This window comes from Cyanistes caeruleus, chromosome 1 (genome assembly GCF_971803275.1).
Source record: "Cyanistes caeruleus chromosome 1, bCyaCae1.hap1.1, whole genome shotgun sequence".
NCBI lineage: Eukaryota > Metazoa > Chordata > Aves > Passeriformes > Paridae > Cyanistes > Cyanistes caeruleus.
Genome location: NC_141701.1, coordinates 116,478,948 through 116,499,504, shown reverse-complemented (window position 1 = coordinate 116,499,504; position 20,557 = coordinate 116,478,948). Strand labels below are relative to the sequence as shown.

General features: G+C 43.1%; 1 protein-coding gene across 6 annotated transcripts in view; it reads right to left on the bottom strand.

Annotated features, from left to right (window-relative positions):
• The window catches only part of SATB1 (SATB homeobox 1), a 92,376-nt gene extending 73,067 nt beyond the window's left edge, over window positions 1-19,309 (bottom strand). For 2 of the 6 annotated variants that reach the window (XM_023919218.2, XM_086852051.1), the window contains exon 1: window positions 91-1,829. The gene's annotated coding sequence lies outside the window, so the exon portion shown is untranslated. Of the gene's footprint in view, window positions 1-90; window positions 1,830-18,852 lie in introns of those variants that run through there. The other 4 variants (XM_023919217.2, XM_023919220.2, XM_086852063.1 and 1 more) reach the window with 3 other exon arrangements.
• Window positions 19,310-20,557: the final 1,248 nt, after the last annotated feature.

The following is a 20,557-nucleotide window of genomic DNA, read 5'->3' as shown; positions in this document are numbered from 1 at the left end:
TTTAAAGAGACAAAGAAGCAAAGTACTTATCTAGAAACAGAAACACTGCAGTTTTCTGAGTGAAATTAGCAAAACCGACCCGAAACTCACCACTTCAAAACTTGACAGCATATAAATAACAAAAACAAAGGAGGTTTCCTTTGCAGCCCGAGCTCTTGAAGAGGAAGAAGTTCAAGACTGATGTTTTTAGGTCCCCCCCTTTCTGAAGGGGGGCGGGGGGGGGGGCCAGCAGACCTGAGGACTACTTCCCCTAATATTCTCTTATTTTTTTCTTTTCTTTCTTTTTTTTTTTTTTTCTTGTTGCTATTTTCCTCTAGGCGGGGAGGGGCAAAAACAGATAGCGAGAAACAGAGTAGCCATGAGCAAAAATGGCAATGGACAAAAAAAATAGAGATTAAATATCTTTTAAGAGAGCCAGTTTTCGAGGTTGAGCAACGGAAGACAGAGCTGCAGATCAAATTGATCAGACAAGTGTAACGCTCAAAAACGAGGAATTAATACTACTACTAATAATTAAAAAATAAGTAGCAGGTTTAAATTAAGGTGGAGGGTGATTTAAGTCTATCTATCTTTTCAAAAATAAAACCAATGCATAAAGGATCAAGTGAGAAAGGGGGTTATTAAAAAAAAAAAAAAAAAAAGGCAAAGAAAAAAAAAAAGGCAGCTTTTCTATCCAGTGTGAAGAGCAGAAAGTCTACTTCTAGGTTGTCACTTACACTATTATTCTCCAATAGGCACCCAGAGGAGCAGCACACACAGAAGGAGCCCGCTCCCCTCCCCCTCCGCAAAAATATACACCGTAACAGCCCCCAAACTTTCTGCGGAAACCTCAGCCCCAGAGATCGCTACTGGAGATAAAAAGGGGGGGGAAAAAAAAAAAAAGAAAGAAAAGAAAAAAAAAGTGGAGAGAAAATTGCAGGAAAAGGCACTAAAATGCCACTTTTAATCTCGCCTTTGCGGTCCGGGGAGGGAAAAAAAAAAGCAAAAGCAAAAAAAAAAAAAAAAAAAAAAAAAAGCAGAGAGGACCTGTCTCCTCTCATTTACCGGGGGCTGTTGTGCGAGTGAGGGGGGGAGAGAGGGAGCGAGAGAGGAGGGGAGAGAGAAAAAGAACAGAGGGGAGGAAGGAAACACACAACAAGGCACACCACCACCACTACAAAAAAGTGACGAGGTTTCACTCCCTCCGAGTCCAACACCGGGAGAAATTAGAATTTAAAAAAAAAAAACCCGATCCTATTAGGAAAAAAAAAAAGGAAAGAAAATAGGAAAAAAAAAACCAACAACAAAAAACTGGTTCTGCTTCTGCAAAGAAAAAAAAAAAGAAAATCTAGGAACTCCGAGAAGAGTTACTCGCAAGAAGGGGTAAAAAATATAAAATAGAAAGGTTGCAAAAAACCAACAACAACAAAAACCAAGCCAGCAAAAAAAACCCCAGTAATAATTGAAAAAGAATAATAATGGTAGGCTTTGTATTTTGTCTTTTTTTTTTTTTTAATTCTCGTTTCCCCTGGCTGGCTGGGTATGGTTGTTATTTAGGCCGGTTTGGTGGTTGTTGCTGGATGTTACATGGATATGTGTGTGTGTATGTGTGTGTGTCCCCGGACGGAGCTGCCTCGCTCTTCTCTGCTCTCCCCCCCCCTTCCTCTCTCTCTCCCTCTCTCTGTTTCTGTCCCCATTAAATTATTAGTTGACTCATCACTACTCCTCCTCCTCCTGCTGCTGCCGCCGCCGTCCCCTGCTCACAGCCTCCTCTCCTCCTCTCCGCTACCGCTCGCTGCCGCTGCTGCCGCTGCTTCTTCTTCCTCCTCCTCATTTTAATACAAAATAACACCGAGGCCACCGGCTTTTTTTTTTTTTTTTTTTTTTTTTTTTTTTTCACAGCCAGAGACGGGAGGAGGACGCAGCCTCCGTACCCGGAGCCCTTCCCCAGCGGCCCCGGATCATCCGACGCGTCCTGGGAGAGAGAGAGAAAGTGGCAGAGGAGGAGGAGGAGGATGAGGAGGAGGAGGTGGTGGTGGTGAAGGAGAGAGGCGTGGGGGAGGGGAGGCCGGGGAAGGGGGAGGGGGGTCGGCAGAAGTGCGGTGGCAGAGGGGACCGCAGCGACGAGCGGGGAGGGGGCGCCGGGCCGGGCTAGGCCGGGCCGGGCCGGGCCGGGCGGGGGGGGCGGCCGCCGGCGGCGGTAGGTGAGCGGGGGGGCCGGGGGAAGAGGGCGTGCGGCTTCCGGGCGCGCACGAATTTGCAGCTCGCTGGGTGCGGGTGAGGCGGCCCTGCCTGCGCCGCGCACAATGCCCGCTCCGCGCCGCCCCGCTCCGCGCCACAGCGCGCCCCCCCGGCAGATGGGGCCTGCGGCGGAGGGGGCGAGCCGGGGGGGACGGGCACGGGGGCACAGCAGCAGCACCAGCAGCGGGAGGAGAAGGAGGAGGAAGAGGGGCGGGGGTGAAGCCTGAACAATATCCTGCCGGCGCTGCCGGGCGCGCCGCGCTAGCGCAGCCCCCGCCCCTCCGCGCGGAGCCTGCGCGGGCCGCGCCGGGCAGGTGCACGGCGGCGGCGGCCTTGCAGGTGGGGGCGCGCCGCGGGGGCCGCCCCGGGGAACCAGCGGCCCACGTGGGGGAAAGAAGTTTCTCCTTCCCTCCCCTTGCCGTCGATACCGACAGGGGTGAAAGAAAAGCACCACCACGGTTCTGAAAGGCGGCCGAGGCTGGGTGAAACCGGCCCGGTTCCGCGGAGGGCATCATCCACCGCGGCTCTGGTGGCTCCGGTGGGGGCCGCGGCCAACCAGAGCAAGCTGCAACACATCGTGGGTGAGAGCGATACATCGCTCCGGCCTCGGGACGGCGACGTGCCACATCCCCACGCCACAAACCTGTCCCTGTGTCGAGTCCGCAGCGCGGGACCGAAAGCCACCCCTGAAAGGTGAAAGCTAAAAGGTGGTAAAGTATTGACAAAATAAGTAAGTGCGAGACAGACATAGCTTTTTCCCATCATGCACTTGGAAGAAAGTAACCCAACTAGCCAAACTTGAAAGCAACAAGTTTGTACAAGCTGCGAGATAAGCGAAAAATTAAACTTCTTTATTGATAAAATGCATGGTGTTTGAATAGACTGTGTCTGAAGGGAAAGTTGCATCATCGACCAAAGAAAACGTGAATTACTGCATGGACAAGTATATAACCAAAATGTTTAGGGCAGTAACTTTAAAACAACCGACAGCGAAACAACAACAAAAGCAATACAAACATGAGGCAGCAGCAAAAGTAGGTGAGTGAGAAGGCTAATACCAGTCCTGTGATACACAAAATAATATGGCCTCTGAACACAGAAGGGGCAAATCATTAAATCTATAAAGAGAATTTTTTTCACTATGCATATATTACTTATTATTAAAGAAGTGGAATACATCGAGACAAGGTAAAGAATCACATTGATGTTTACTAAAATAAACGCAAATAGCATATAGGACATGCAGGAAAAAGAAAATGGTAATAGGGCGAAATGCATGAAATATTTATATTCTGCAGTGCATAAAATAGATTATAATCTCAGAAGCAAAGAAATGCAAGGCTGGAAAATGAATACACTGTTACATAATACTATTATTCAAAGCAGAGCAAGTGGAGGTGGCATATGTATGAAACATGAAAAGTTGTACCTATGTTGTGTGTCTTGAAAAGGGTTACTAAGATCATTACCGAGACTGCTGAGAAGGAAAAATAAAACCCCAAACCAAAGAAACATGTTTCACAAAGAAAAACAAGGGAAAATGTAGATGACATCTTCCATAACATATGATCAAGGGGGTAACTGTCTAGCGGGTTGTTTGTTTAGAAACCAATCTTTTCTCAACAAGATAGAGTATCAATCAGTCCCTCTTAAATACATATATATATATATTTCCCAATACATTTGAATACTTGGAAGAAAACTGTGTTAACTAGTTGAATTCAAACTTTGTGGGCACAATGGAAAATGTCAGTGCTTTATTTTTTCAGTCTTTTCAGAAGAAGCTTGATAAGGTATTAAACTTCAGCAGTAAGCAAGACTGGCCACTAAAGAAAATTATGCAGGATGTGAGTTTCAGCTGGCAGTATGCAGCATAATGGAGGAAAAGGACGTTTAAGATAATTTAAGAGATGCAGAGCTGATCAGAATAGAGCAAATATGATCTGGAACAAGATTTGGGACTAAAATACCACCTTATAAAAATGATTAGCAGATATGACAATAAGAAAAACAAATAAAAGCAACAAAAGATTAAAATCTCCTAAAATAACTTTTGCTTTGGTGTTCACAAATCATTCTGTTCATGGTAAAAAAAAAAAAAAACAACAAAATGTTTGGATTAAAATAAAGTGATTAATCTAAAAAGCAGAGATGGTGAATTAAAGAAGCAGGGAGATAACAATCTGATAATACAGGAGCACAGAAGGCCTAATAATGATATTATTACGCACACTAACCAAACACTGACAAACAAATATTCTGTTAATTATATAATAATGCATATGCTTCCTATGCTTGAGATAAATGATTATGGAAGAGAACTCTCTTCTTGAAATTGCATATATGCACTAAACCTTATAAACTCCCTACAACATGGATTAATCTAATTCCCATACACCACTTATGTCTGGTAAAGTATTTACTACAGACTTGGAAGGCAGAGCGTGGAACCCTTGCTTTGACTAGAAAACACGAATTACTGAAGGCTGCTACGTCTTGACAGATAGACAACAATCAGATATCTCTTATCAATACCGAACTACTTGGAAATAATTCAAGATACAGATATCTGATTTTCATTTGACCTATTCCAATTTGCACTTCACTGTGTCAACTTTGATATTAAAATGTTCAGCTGGAATAAAGATATTTATAATAAAAACATATATAAAGAACAGAAGATGAATAGATATTGTCATGGATACATATGCAGGCAATCGTTTAAACATGCGGCAATAGTAACATCACATTTTTCATAGCTTCTCGTCAACATACAGCAGGCAAATATATGCTTAATAAAGGTTATTAATCCTTAATAAAGTTGTTGCACTGTTTTTATTATATATAAATGCATTTTGCCCTAGCTTATGTTGAAATAAAACAAATATTTAAAAAGTTGGGCTGCATATTTTCAACCCCATGGTGAATTAACTCTCGAGCAGCAGTCTCAGTAGCTGCAAAGCAAAACAAATTCTCCAGTGTGGCATGCTGCCTCAGTGCCTCCTAAGGTCTCTATTCCAATATTTTCTTGTTCAAAATAAATTAGGAAATACGGGCCCAAATCTTGAGGCTTGGCTCTTGTGCAATGCAAACAGAAATGACCTGGCAGCAGAGCAAAACCAGCATGGCTGTGTATTCTCTTTTATCAGATTTCTTTGGGGAGATCAGGCTGATTGGCTTTTACACATATGTACTTCTGACAGTGCTGCAGGCCCTTTGGGCAACCCGTAAGCACCATCCCATGCTGGAGGGGATGGAGGGCTGTGCAGCAGCAGTGGGACTGCTGGGAAATCCTCTTCAATGGGGATTTGAATGCATTTCCCCCTCTGCCAAGTGTGATGGGTGTATATCTATGGGTAATGGTAACTGCTGGACAGCAAGGCAATGGCAGTACCGTTCCGTGGCTTTCTGAAGGTAAACATCCGTGGCCGGAAAGGTGGGCTTGTGCCTACTTGCCATGTGGGTTAGACAGAAGTGTGGGTAAAGGGGAAGGATGCACCCACAGTCCTTTCCCATGTCTACCTGTGCACACCTCAGCACACCACCACTGTTGTGCCAGTGCAGTCCCACAGCCCTACAAGTTTTGCACCTCAGGCTGAAAATGGTTTTCAGCCTCCTCAGACTAACTTCACCTCTGCTTTGCCCTGAACAACAATAGTTGCCTGACACCGCTCAAATGCTTCAACCAACCTGACTGCGGCAATCTCAATTTACATACGACCCAAGAATCCAGTGCACACCAATGTGAATCACAGCATTCTGCGACATCCCCCACGCTGAACTCGAAAGTTACATACCAACCTAGATTTTTTTGACTGCAACCTGCCCCAGCCTGGATAGGATGCCTGTCAAAAAGCAAAAGTGCTATGAAATGAAATTCATAGCACTGAAAGGCATCGCACACAAGCTGTCGTCCCCTCTCACATTTTGCATGAGCAATTTCTGCTCGTTTGTGTTCTCTCACACACCATGTCCTGAAACAGTTACGTAAAATGAATATTTAACTTACGATAGTCAGCTGTATTGAACTGCACTTAATTGGTTATTAAGTGAAGTAAATTATCCTTACCATATCCGTCAGAGGTGAAAAACCTACATATATGGCTACATGTAGTGCATTCATTAGTTTACAGACCCCAAAGCCCCTGGGAAGTATCAGATATCTACACAGTGTCCCATGGTGCAGCATTTTTTAGCTGGATGTCTCAGCTAGCTTGCAGATATGTAAAATCATATACAAACAGACATCTCCCTATTGATTGCCTCTGTGACGAGGCTCGTTTACTCCTGCAAATATTATCTGCAATGTACTTCAATCACGGAATCTTTTTTTAAAATGTAGTTGGATAAGAATATGCAAAATGTGATTTTGGATAAAACAAGTTACTTTTAGCCAAACTACTGCACCATTTTGTGCAAGTCATTTAATATCTATATGTCTATTTTGACTAAGATGCTTGTGCAACTGAAGTAAATACATACTTCTGCAGATGTGGCCCCAGCAGTTATTTCAGTTCACCCCTTGGTGAGTCATGGAGAGGCAAAATGCTGGGAGAAAATTGTGGAGTAAAATCCAGCAAATGTCTGGCCTGATGTTGGGGAGGGTGAACAAGCGGAATAGTGAGTCTTTCACCCCTGGTTGCCACAAGAAATCTTAGCTGCTTAAAATTGTAATAGAGAGATGCCCACTTTCCCATAAAAGATCACAGCAATCAGTATTAATGGTTAATCACAAAAATCTTGCTCTGTAGTTGCACAGTCTCTTGTCTGCTTTGTGGACAAACTGAGTTCACTTTTTGCTATCTATAGTAGGACATCAACTCCCACAAAAACTATCTATATGTTATTTAATATTAACCAGTATGTTTTATGACCGTGGACTTCAGAATCACTTCAAATAATAAGCTTCAACTTAAAAAAAAAAAACACATTTTAAAGACCATATTCTCTTCCATCCTTAACACTAGACTAGGACCTTGATGAGTCATGCTCTTAATTTCCATGTGGCAACCACAGCCAACTACTTCCACAAAAAAGAACAAATAAAAAAAAATGCAATAGAGCTTTATATAATAATATTTTATGCAATTAGGCAGCTGGAAGAAAGTAGGAAAGTTGGCATCTTAAGATCAGCCAAGTTTCCCGTGTCATAAATGTATGTTCAGCAGGTCACTAATTTCACAGCTTTCTCTCCAGAGGTATAATTTTTAGGTCTTTCATGTGAAGATGCTTAATGTGGGACACTGAGAGATGAAAAAAGAGTGGTTCCTGTTAAAGCCCTCGTCATCACAGCACTAGATAACTCCTAGGCATGAGATGGGCATATAATTGTTACCTAAAAGAGTCAGTGGATAAGTGGTTATTTTAGGGATGTGTCTGAATAGAAGCTCTATTAATTTAACAGGATGTAAATCATGATCCCTGGACATAGAGATCCATAGTTCCTTTTATTTTTACTTGTTAAAAGGAAAGTTATACCAAGTTATCTCCAAAGTGTTTTTCAATGTTGTTTGCAATTTTTTGACCGGTTCTGCACTTTTTTTTTTCCATTTTGTGACTCATTTTCCCTCACTTCCAACCACTTTGGTGCTTCTATCCCAGTTAGTATGCTTTTATGAGTACAGATATTTGCTCCAACAGTTCTGGGTAAGGATGAATTTCACACAGCCCAAGCAAAGCTGTGCATTACAGTAGAAAACATCTGAACCATTGCACTTAGCCATACAGAGGATTATTCTAGTATTACTATCTACAGCTTAGATGTTCGTGTTGTTGAGCTCAAACCGCAGTGAGTTCTTACATAAGAATTCTTCATCAACAGGAGTATCATCTCTGTCATTGACCTGATAGTACAAATAAAAATCTATGACACAAACTGAAAACATGGAAGAGTTTTAAGTCGAATGAAATGGTTAGAACTGATTGATGAATTGAACTATGTCAAACTTTCATTATGAAACACAAAACCACATGAAATGTCGTGTTTCCAGTTTCATTATTAACTCATAACTCTGCACAGGTTCTGCTACGCTTTTTTTAAGGCTCAAAACCTTTTAAGTGAAATTGTACATCTAATTATGGCCAAACTTGACAGGAGTCAATATTCATTGTACATAAAATTCATGCAAAATACGTGGTTTCGGTGTAAAACAAATTGAAAGTTGGTGGTTTTGGCCAAACTAGCATTTTCTTCTAGGGCTCCCTCCAAACTCAAGCTCAAACGATTCCACTGTAACAGTGATGAAATGAGTGAGTTTTTCAGTTCTTTTCAGGAGCAATTAGCTGTGAATATTGACAGCTCTTTTAAGGAACAAGATACCTGTTAATATTACCAGGTGCTAACTAAAAAATATTTAGCCTGTGCAGTGTCACTAAGATAAAGGTCATTTATACATGTGTCAGAGTATGCCTAATTTAATGCAAATAGCATAAAGCAAACCCAAATAACTTCAAAATGTTACTTCAAGCACCCCATAAATGTTAAAAATACTTTTTCTTATTTCGGGGAAAAATAAAAAAAGACAAATCAACAAAAATGTATTCCAGTATTTGATGTATTTATTTGCTTAAAGCAACCATGTTTCTAGTTTTCCTGCTAAGCGACTTCAATGGAAACAAACTGAAATGGAGAGCAGCAGTTGGAAACCCACTAGAATACAGTATATTTAGGGCAAAATTAGGTTCATATTTATGATAGTAATTTATACTCATGAAAGCACTTGAAGGAAATGCCTTAACAGGTGTGTAAAAGTTAGTTCCTGCATTAAACAGAAAAATTTGTGGGGAAAGGTCTCTTCTCTGTGATTTGCTTCTGGCAGGTTATACTATAAACTCCTTCCTGCATTAGATTTTTCCTTCACGAATGTTGGTAGAATGCTCATGAGAAGTTTTGGAATGCACTGCTCACGAACGACGCAGTGCATTCTCTCAACTCATTTTTACTTTATAGGTATACAGATGGAAAACCTCTCCGCACCACATCTGCAAATGTGCCACTTCCAAAGCTGGGGGAGAGCAGGTGAAGAAATGCTCCAAATTATTGCAGCCATAGAAAAATAATGTTCAAATCAACTTACCCCTATATTTTTCAAACACGGGACACCTTCAAATCCAAGAATCGCCCAATACGCTGCCATGAATGAACTACACAGAAACACATCTCACACCTAAGCCCGTGCTTAGAACTCTTTTAGATACTTTTGTATAAAAAGAAAAAGAAAACATGTTCAATCTTCATTTACTTAATACCAAGTGGTCATTGCTGTGGGTGTATCACAAAGAGTTATTGTCTTTTTCACTTGATTTAGTTCTGTAAAAATCTTTCCATGACCAAAAGAAGTATTGCACTCAGTCCACACTGAACTTTTTAATAAAAAGCAATAAAGCAATCTACTCCATTGTCAAATGATTGAAAGAAATTTAATTAATGCCTTTGGAGGGAACGCCTATATAAGTATCACAATCACAAGAATGTGCGTATATGCATATATGAATACATATGCCCAGCCGCAGTCTACCCTGTTGCTTTAATGTCGTAACACTGTAGTCCATGAGCAGCTGAAGGCAAAAAAGAACTCTTATAATTTAAAATATCGTGCTGACACAATTTTAAGGTCAAATTACATTGTGTAGTTTATTAGCATTATTAAACGCTTGCTTCATCACAAGACACTTCAGCCCTAGAAAAGGCTGGCAGTATAGAAATGCCCACAGAAAAACAAATTAAAAATAGTAAGTTATAAACAGGGGAAAATAAGTTTATGCCACACCAACGAAACCAAAAAGAAAAAAAAAAAAACAACCCAAACCCGAAAAGCAAAAAACACAAAGACGCATGAAAAGCAGTATGCTATGTTAGATGTTTATCTATACATAAGAGACAGGTGTCACAAAAACAAAACAAAAAAATCACGAAGCTAAAGAGAAACTTTAACTCACCAGTTTCCATCTGTTATATCTGAATTCATGCATAATTGATTATCCATGACTGGTAAGTTCTTTTTTTTCACTAGCCTAACACAGTTTTCTAAACATTATGTGTTAAATCACCACCAAAGTAAAGGGTGTTTGAGAAACCGTAAGGGCAGAATAAAAATTTTTTAATGAAAAATAACATGTCAGTTAATAATAGAGCTGACCTATGTTTAAGAGAGAAATTTTAATCATGTGCATATTAAATATTAATAACCTATTCTGTTATTGTTATAATAAGGTTAAGTAAGCTTCTCCATGCTTAAGGAAAGAGAAAAAGTAGGAATATATAACAGTGAAAAAAAGCGCTGAGAAGCAGAGACATAAGGAAAATGTGTCAACAATAAACAAGAGGAAATGAGAAAGAAGGAAAAGATGAAGGTGGAAACTAATCTCTATGTGTCATTATGACTGCCAGAGTACTGGCAAAGCAGCAGCATCCTTTTATTTCAATTTTAATCATTTCTGAATTTTAATACCCTGCTCCTTTTGTAATTCTCCTGGCATTCCCTATATGCATCCATCCCAGCCAAAACACCAGTGTAAATTAAATGGCACACAACCACACCACTGATGTAGTTCTCCCAGTAGAACCAATTGAGTGACCAAAAAGCAGAGAAGGTATGACTACTTTGTATCCCCATAGACTACTGGCCAATTAAGTGACTTAATGTTCTTCAATTCCTTTAATTTTGAAAAGAAGGGCAGTGGTTAGGTAACCCAGCAATATAGAGCCATTAAAAAAAAATAAAGCAAGCCAGTAGTAATACAATAATCAGTGACCATCAGGGCCTGGAAAAATGAGTTTGCTCTCACTGGCACTAAGGAGCATCACATGATTATTTAATTACAGCTCTAATTTTTGTCTCGTGGATGGCAACATATCAACAATTAATAGGGCAAATAGAGGAGACTGCATTTTTAAAGAGACAGAACCTATATGAAATAGTGCTTGGTAATGCAATTTATCAGACAGTAAAACGCTTCTTACGGCATATCTGTCATCCTGCCAAACATATAAAGAAATTCTACTGGTTCAATTCTCTTGCATAGTATTCATAAAATTCTTCTGGAATGCTTAGAAAACAATAACTACACCTATGAGTATCCTAATTGTCATTTTAGGCAGCAATGCAGAAGTCGGTTACTTGTAGGGCTCGCAGCCCATATAAAGTAGTGGAATCACAAGTTTCAAATGCAAACATGCTATAAAATTGTCTTGTAAAGGTTATAACGAAATTCATCAGGAATGGCAAAAATGATTATGGTATTCAGTGAGTCAAGTGAAGAAAAAAAGAAAAACAAAGTCAATGAAATACAGTCAATGGGACAGAGATTGATTTTGACCGATTGTCTTTACTGTGAGATTTTCTTAAAAAGCATACCGAAACTAGGGAATCAAATCCTATATAGTACGGTTCCTGCACAGGACTTCTAGATAAGAAATGAAAACAAGACCTGAAAGAGATGTGTGATACATATTATCAACTGAAAAGCTCTGCTTTAAAACAGCTGGATGCGGTTTCCCTTGTGCCTCATCCTGCAATGATGGCAGTGTGGAACCTAGGAACTGTGGGAAGTTCACTATATGGAGAAGCACTTTTCACAATTTAGGGAATCTGGAAACATATCAAAAGGAAAACTAATTTTATGCATATTTTTGCAAATGTACTCACTTTTCCACAGCAATGGGTGGACCAAGCTACAGACCCCATGAATTTATATTATCCAGTATATGTTTCAGACAGCAGTCAATATCTGACATAGCAAAAGCAAGTTCCAAATTTCCTCTCAGCAATAAACTGTACCTGTGAAAAACTTCCCATATTATGCTTGGAATTTTTTTTAATCCTACTTCTCTATATAAAAATTAAAAGTGCTTTTTCATTTGATATTCTAAAATCTACCCTTTGAACAAGCAAAGAAGCGCTGACTTTGGGCCCTTACAGAGAAAAAAAAACAAAAAAAACACTGCTAAACAGCAGTTCAAGTATTATTGCAAAGAGTGTGACTAGAGAAGAAGTACTATTACAATAAATGCTTCATTCTTCCCCAAAATTGTGTTAAATTAAGTTGTTTGCATTGAAGTCATGAACATTCTGGATTGGAGATCTTAATCTATAATCTTAAAAAGAAAGCTGGCAAGCAAGAGCTTGTATGTAAAAGTAAATATCATTCTTTTTATGCACTGGTTACTATACAGATAACATGTCTCACAAAGACTGTAATTAAATGTCTAGTGCAGAAGTAACACTAAAAAGCATACAGTATTATTACATTACAATGAATCCTTAGAAGCTAAAACTGTCATTTTTAAGTTTTAAGATGCCTTTAATTATTCTTGAGACTTCTTACATTTATCAAGGAAGCCCACCTATGATGAAAAGCACTAATGATTTAAAATCTTTCTAATACTGCTCTCCACAAAAATATTAATTTAATCTTTGATTATAAACATTTTAAAACTCAGTCTGGAATTCCTCTCCATTCTTTGCCTTTGGTCCTTCTGAGAGCCTGCATGCATGCACGCTCTCTCCCACTCTCTTTCCCCTCCTCTCTTTTCTGTCTTTTATTTAATGTAGTAGAAGTAGAAATATAGGGTGTGTATGATATTTAGAACTTTCCCCCTTTTCATTGAAAATGTTGTTTAATTACCTGGCTATTATGACCAGACATGTATTCTAAGTGCAGTTACTGAAAAGGAAATACCTTTCCATACCTTTGCATGTGGGTTTGAGTTCAGATCAGCAATTCTTGGCACTTCTGCTGAAATTGTTTTCCATTCTAAGACTGATTTACAAATACAAAGAATTACTTAATCCTTCAGTGTTCTATGAAACATGTATATTACTAATTTTATAGCTGGGTAAATAAACCAGGAGCATATTAAGGCCGCATTTATAAAAGGATAGTGTGCTGCAGCTTCCTTTTCCTTCATATGAAGTTATGTGCTGAGCATTTTCAAAATCAGGATTAAAGCATCAAGGATGGCAAACATGGCGTGGACAGTTACTAACCCAAAATTACACATTTTTTTCAGGACTGAAACCAGAAACAGGAGTCCAGACACTAGAAGAGATTACGAGACAGTCCTCCAAGCATAGGTGGTCTGAGTGCATCACCACTTTGTCTAGTGAGCAGCAAGTGTAACGACCCACAAATGATTGCTGCTGGCCAAATAAATCCTGTCAGAGCAGGATCCTGGGAAGACAAGATGCACTTGAGGTTTAAAGCACCTCCCTCATCTCCTCAGGTCATATCATGTCATAATGTGCCAAGGGAAGGAGATGGAGCAGATAGTCGCTGGAAGTTATGTAAGGCCAACGCAGCTGACAGACGTGGCCCATCCTGATGCTCTGCACCCAGGTGCAGCTGGGGTGACTGAGGCCCATCCACAGGCCAGCAGGCTGTCTAACCCACAGCTCACAACAGCAAAGCACAAGGTAGTGAGAGCTAACACTTGTGAACCTACCGCTGTGCAGAGCTGTCACCAGCGATGCTTTATAACAGCTCAGACAGCAGCTAGCCTACACTCCGATGAAAGCAAGTCCTACAGTCCCAATCCCAGCAAACACAAATGCACAGTGTTTCACAGGGAAATCCATCTCCAAAGGGATTGCTGTGCGTTGGTGTTCTAAATAAATAGCTAAAAGGTGGACTTGGGCACAAATACTGTTAGTGTATCCCTGAGCCCATCTGAACACCTAATGCTGATCAGAGGATCACAGGGACAGAGAAAACTAAACTCTGCAGTGACACACCAGTGTGCATGGGAGCAAAGTCAGGCTTAGCAAGTTTAAAAGGAAATATTTAGAATTCAGACGGTGCCTGAGGTATGTTACTACACTCTACTACTGTACTCTACTATTACTATGCCATTCCTAGTACACTGCACCAGATAAAACAGATTAAGAGTAGATTACAACTGGTAGAGAGCACAAGGACCAGATGAGGACATATGTACAAGATCAGTGCCGGCAAGTCTCCTTAAAATTAATCTCTACCAAGACTTAAACCTGCTGAGAGCAATGCTATGCAGAAACCATTAGAAAGTTGACATTTGCAAAGCAATAGAATGGATACCCATTATGTAATGAAGCATTGGTGATAACTGTGGCAAACTTAGATGCCACAGGATGGCAAACATTGGAAACCACCAGCATTTCTGAAGGGAACATCATAGTATATCCTCTTGGAAGTAACAGTTACGAGTTGTGGTCAGGGCTCTTGAGAGTTCATGATACCACAGCCAAGGGAACTGACCAACAAGCCAACTTAGTATTAAGTATAATACTTTCAGAATCTGAGGAAGAAATGAACCTCTCAGGTAAAAGTTATTAATGGTATCCTTCAACAGAGAATTTAGAGAAGCTTTTTGCAAACTGTGGGTTATTCTGACTGCAGTTATCTTCAGTTCAAATGCTGGCTACTTGGACTCATTACTCCAAGATTAAAAGTAACATCAACAGGGCTTTCTGACACTGACTTTATAAAGTTGCAAAATTTCCCTATAACAGGCAGTAAGAACTGTAAGTTACTCTTTAACCGTCAAACTGTTTTACTTCTTTCTTTTTTTTCTTTTTTTTTTTTTTTTAGAATCAGTAGCAACTTTGTGACAACTAAAGTTTAAAAAATGCACTTGATTGCATAGTGACAGATTTGCAGAACATTTTTCATCACACACACATATGTGCTTTCAGTTATTAATAAAATGCTTCTGCCCTTAATCTGCCATTGCCTGAATATACAATTTCAGTGTCTTGGATAGACAAATACTGTTAAGGAATTCTGTTTTCCCTGTTTGAGATGCAATTCAATTACACCAAGTAAAACTGAATACTATGTCTTTAAAACTGGCTTTGGCTTGCCACAGAAAGGAATACCGAATCGCTTTTCTATTAAGTTCCTCTTAGAGTGGAATGATAACAAAACTTTCTTCTCTTCCTCACCCCCCCACTCCCCCACCCTGCTTCCTTTTTCCCTTGTTTTAAACAAGGAAGAACCAGCTGCCCTGGGTAACACCACAGGTAGATATTAAAATGGAGACAGCCATTATTTAGTGGCGACAGGAATATAAATACAGGCACTAACCTATAAACTGGTGTTTACTTCAGGAAAGTAAGTAATATTTTTTCCTCTGATTGCCGTGCTGTCAGTTTAATGCAGCGTAAATAAACAGTAGGTGCATGATAGCTTTAAGTAGAAAGTGTTCATTCCACAAGAGGAGCAGATTACTGAAGCCTGATGCCTGTAACGGCAAAAACAGAACTTCCATTTTACCTGGCTAAGAGACTTGTGGCTTTTCTATTAAATAAATTTGTCAGAATTCTATGAAAAATATTATGCACTCAAAGAACTTTACCAAAAACATTCATTTCTGCAGCCCTCAACTTGAACCATTTGAAAAAACAAAAGCCAATCACTCCTCTGTAATTTCATCATCCCATCGCTCTAAATGAAAGCTTTATATAATCAACCTAATATAACAGAAAATAAAATGATATATAGAATTGCCTATACTTTGAGTTATTTTGTTCTTATAAATATATTCCCTGACTGAAAGTAAAAAAATTCCCCTTTGGAAAAAGCAATGATGTCTGAGAAGATTGTATATACACTCTACATCTATTAACATAAATTATAAGAAAGTAAAATGTTCCAGATGTGTTTAAACTGTTGTAGAAGGAAAGTTTGTGGCTTCGCTGGATATATATTTAATATATCTAGAGAGAGCAATGGCAGTTATATACAAGAAGGCAATAAAATGCTTCACTAGAGTCTATGTTAAAATACCATAGTTCCTAGAAATATGACTAAAACATTTCAGAAGTCGTATTTCCTCCAGTTTTAATTCAGAAATCTACTTTAATGTATTTTTCTATATATTATAAACTATATTATTAATAAAGTAATCTCCTTAATTTTTTTTTTTTCAAATGCAGCTGGAAACCTAAGGAATTACTTCAAATTCCTCTGGCAATACTTAGATGAAAAGTAAATAGGTGACATTAAAAAGGCGACAATACTTTGAAAAATCAAGCAGTTGATACATTTAAAAGATTTGGTGGGGTTTTTTGTTGGTCTTTTTTTAAAGAAGAACACCAGACTTCAGCTGATTATCTTCTAAATGGCAGTTGCACACATGCAAACCCCTCTCTATCCCAAACCTGTAATGTGGGAGAAACCTCTCTAAAGAGGTTTTAGTGCTGCAGGAGTGGATGTGCCCACGTCCCCAGCAGCGCTGAGCGTGGTGGCTGGTGCCTGTGGGATGCTGGCAGGGCTGCAGGCAGGGCTGGCACTGCCTTGGGAAGCACAGCCACAGAGGGCAGGTGCTCATCCGCTGACCTGCTGGGCCTACGCTGCAAACCAAAGAGGTGCCCTGCTCGTGTTCAAGCTGGGGCTGGCGTGGCAGCCTCTCTCTGCTTCTGATACTGCCAAAGCACTGTGTCCCATCAGAGAGTTACAGATCGACTCTGCTCCACACTGCTTTCTCGGGAGCACAGCAGCATGTTAGGATTCACACGAGTCGCTAAAATAGCATGAGAGGGGAAACTGCGAGAGTTACTTTGCTATTTAAAGTATCAAGAACAAAGACTATAAAAAGGAAATGGCCAGTTTTTTAAAATTCATGCACAAAAAGCATTTCATTTAAATATTTTTTTTTCCAGTAAACTATTTTGCATACAAAGGACTTATTTATTACATATTTGAACTTGTGGGAAAAAGGGAAGGAATGCACTGATTCCTGAAATAACTCTACAGCCTTTTTGGAGGCTTCGCTCTTCTGTGCTCTTGTTCTACTCTGAACAGTTTTATTACAGGGACAGAGGAATTCCTTGGAGTCAGTTGTTTCTTTTCCACTAGCTGTACTGAAGAGTGGGCATACATAGCATACCAGCCAAGGATTTTAATTTCTCTTCTATTGCCTTATTATGTGTGTGCACTATCTGTTCTAATGCATGCTTATATGTGAACACATTGCATTTTCTGCCTGCTCGTTTTTTTACCTACTCTATGTTATTTCACATTTCCTTGCAAAACCATTGCTTCGACTTGAAAAGCAAGGTAATACCAATAACAATCTCAAATAGAAAGTGAATTAGAAAATGAGTGTGCGTATGTATAAACATATAAAAGAGCATATAGGAGTACGGGACTGGAAAGAGCATTCTCAAATTCTACAAATAGTGCTGAAGAGTAATTAGAAGATAGAAATTGCGGAGAACACGCTATATTCATGCCTATACACTCTACGCTTACAGTTTCAAGTTGTTTTTGAATAGTGCGCCTGATTTGACACATTTCTATCTGGTGATTGTGTTAAATGCTTGAAGAGATAGTGAAATATCCAAGCATTCCTTGTGCTAAGTACAGCTGAAATTTTACACTTATTGTAACCTTTCCTAACAATGTGAGAAAAACAGAGTAAATATATTAAATTTGTTTCACAACAGATGCTTAGGTTGTTAATATTTAAGATGCCTATTCATGCTATTCCTGTCTGCACATTTGTCAAAAATGTAAGCTTGAATGCTAATGTTTGCCAGCAGACTACAGCAGACAAATATATGAATGCACTGTACCAAAATAATATAAAGTAGAAATAAGGGGCCGCTGCTAACTCCCACCCAAGCTGCACGGACCGGAATGAAAGGGCACGTCCAGATCACACGCCCTGGAGTCTCTGCATCTGAATTTGTGAATTATTTTCGCAGAAGCGCTGCGCTCATTTGCACGGACTAAAACCAGCGGAGAGCTTTCCTCAGTTTAAACTCATTTCAGCTTAGGAGCCGGTGCAAAGTGTTTTCAGAAAACTTAGATTGTAGCGAAGTTTTTCCCGCAGTCGGAAAAAGCTGGAGACCGGCAGAGGGAAACTCCGGGTCGGGCAGGTGCCTGCCAGGAGCGCTCCCCCCGGCAGCCGGCGGAGACGGCGACAAAGGGGCGAGGATTTAGCAAAACCTCGGCCGGCGGGTTCGGAGACGGAGCGGAAAAAATCAAAAATAAAATCCTGGAGCGCGGGGACGAGCTCCCGGCGCTGCTCCCCGTGACAGCGGCAGCGCCGGGTCGTGCCGCGGGCGGGCGGGGGGGACGTGCCACCCACCGCCACGGGCGCGCCCCCGGCGGGGCCGGCCGCCGCCGCTCGGCCGCCCGCGCAAGCCCCGCGCCCCGCGGAAGCGCCACCCCGCGACCCCCGCCCCCCCCGCCCGCGACCCCCCGGCCCCTCCGCTTCGCCCCGCGCCGTCGGGGGCGCCGCCGCCCCGCGCCCGCCGCTGCCGGGAGGCGCGCGGGGCTGGGGAAGAACTTTGCCAAACTTCTGGGGTTTTTTCCCTCTGCCCCCACCCCCACCTCCCTCCGCTCCCCCCGTGCCGCCGGCGGGTGAGGCGGCAGCGGGCAAGGGAGCGGAGCGGAGCGGGGCCGGCGACCGGCAGCGGCGCGGCGGCAGGTGTGAGCCCGTGCCGGCCGGGAGGCTCCGGCAGCGGCAGCGCCAAGCGCAGCCACCCGCCCCGCGCCTCCCTCCCTCCCGCCCGCCCTCCCGGGCCGGCACAGCCGGCCTCGGTAAATCGCCGCTGTGGGTGCCCCCGGCACGACTCCGTCCCGTCCTCCCCCCTCCCGTGCCCCACGTCCCCGAGGAGAGACGCCGAAGGAGCGGGACCGACTCACTCATGGGAGCGCGGCGGGCGAGGCCGGCGACACCTCCGGCTTCCGAGGCGCCGGCGAAGTTAATTGCACTGAAGTTCAAGTTGTCTTTTCACCCATCAGGAGTGGGCGTTTAAAGGAAGGAGAGCGAGGAGGAGGAGGGGGAGGGGGGAGAGTCTCTCTCGCTCGCTGGCTCTCACACACACACACACCACACACACACACACAGGCACACGCATGCACGCACGCACACACACACACACGCACACGCACCCGCCCGCTCGGCTCCGCTCCCGAGCTGCCTCAGCAAGGAGGAGCCCGGACGGAAAACACCAGGGCAGCAAGGTACCGGCGTGGGGCAGCCCTGCCTCTGCCTGCGTGTGTCTGTGCGGGTGTGCCGGCGTGTGTGTGTGTATATGTGTGTGTGTGTGTGTGTGTGTGTGTGTGTGTGTGTGTGCCCGCGCTCCCCCCGCCCGCTGCCTCGCACGGCCCCTCCAGGCGGGGAGGTGCGCGCTGCCCCCGGGGAGGGGGCGGCGGTGCCGTCGGGGCAGCGCGGCCGCTGGAGGCCGGTCCGACTGGGGCCGAGGGACTCAGAGCCCTGAGCCGCCCGCTCGGCTCCGAGCCCGCTGCCTCCTGCCTGCGCGGCGGCGGTGGGAGGGGGGGAGAACCGAGCGGCGGCTGGAGCGCAGCGGCGGCGTGTGCCTGTGTGTGTGCGCCGCGGATCCTTCCCTCCGGCGGCTCCCGGCCCCGCGGGGCGGTGGGGCTGACTTGGTGGAAGTGCCGGAGAATGGTGGTGTGCGTATGTCCATGCCTGCCCCCCTTCCCCCGCAACTCGGGTCGAAACCCTCCACCGTCCCCGCATTGCCTTCCCCGGGCACCGCGCCCCCGCCCCCCTCTTCCTCCTTCTCTCCATCCTTCCTCCTCTCCTTTATTTCCACAGCGGTCCCCGCGCCCTCTGGGCGCCCCCCGCCGCTACCCCCAGAGCCCCGGCGGCGGCCCCTTTCGGGCAGGCAGCTCCCCACGGCCACCCGCCATCGGAGGTGGCTGAAGGAGAGAAGCTCCCTTGCCGAGCCAGAGGCATACGCGGGTTGGGGATGCCCGGGTGCGGGCAGGCATCCCCCGGAGGCCTCTGCCCGCCGGCATCTCCGCTGCCCCGTCGGGCCAGGAGCGGGGCCGAGTCCCGCCGCGCATCACTCTGGTGATCCTGCCTGGTGTTTCTTTCACCTGCCACCACGTGCTCCTCCGTAACGCTATTTGAGAATTGCCTTTATTCGTGAAACTTCTCCTAGGGGAAGTACTTTTTTCTCTTTTTTTTTTTTTTTTTTTATTTTTTTTTTTTTTTTTATTTTTAAGACCTTCTTTCCCCTTTTCACTGATGCAGGATTTGGAAGTGGAGTTCCTGGAGAATGGCCCTGGCAATGAGCAGAGGTTTCCCTGAAAGCTGAAGCTGTTTCTTATTCCCTAGGACACTGACAAGAGAGGGGACCCCGGATGTCAGCCCAATCTCCATTTTTTATTTGTCTCAACTTTGAGGCAGATTTTCTCTTTCAGCTCTGGGAACTGACAGGTACAATTCCCGTAGTCACCTTTGCATGAAACGAGACCAAGGCCAAGAAGTTGATATGCCATTGCTTTTCCTGGTTAGCCAGCAGTACGTCCTTCTATTAATTGCTATTAGTAAGTTAACCTTGTAGCTCAGTTATTGAATAATCATTAATCCATGGAGGAT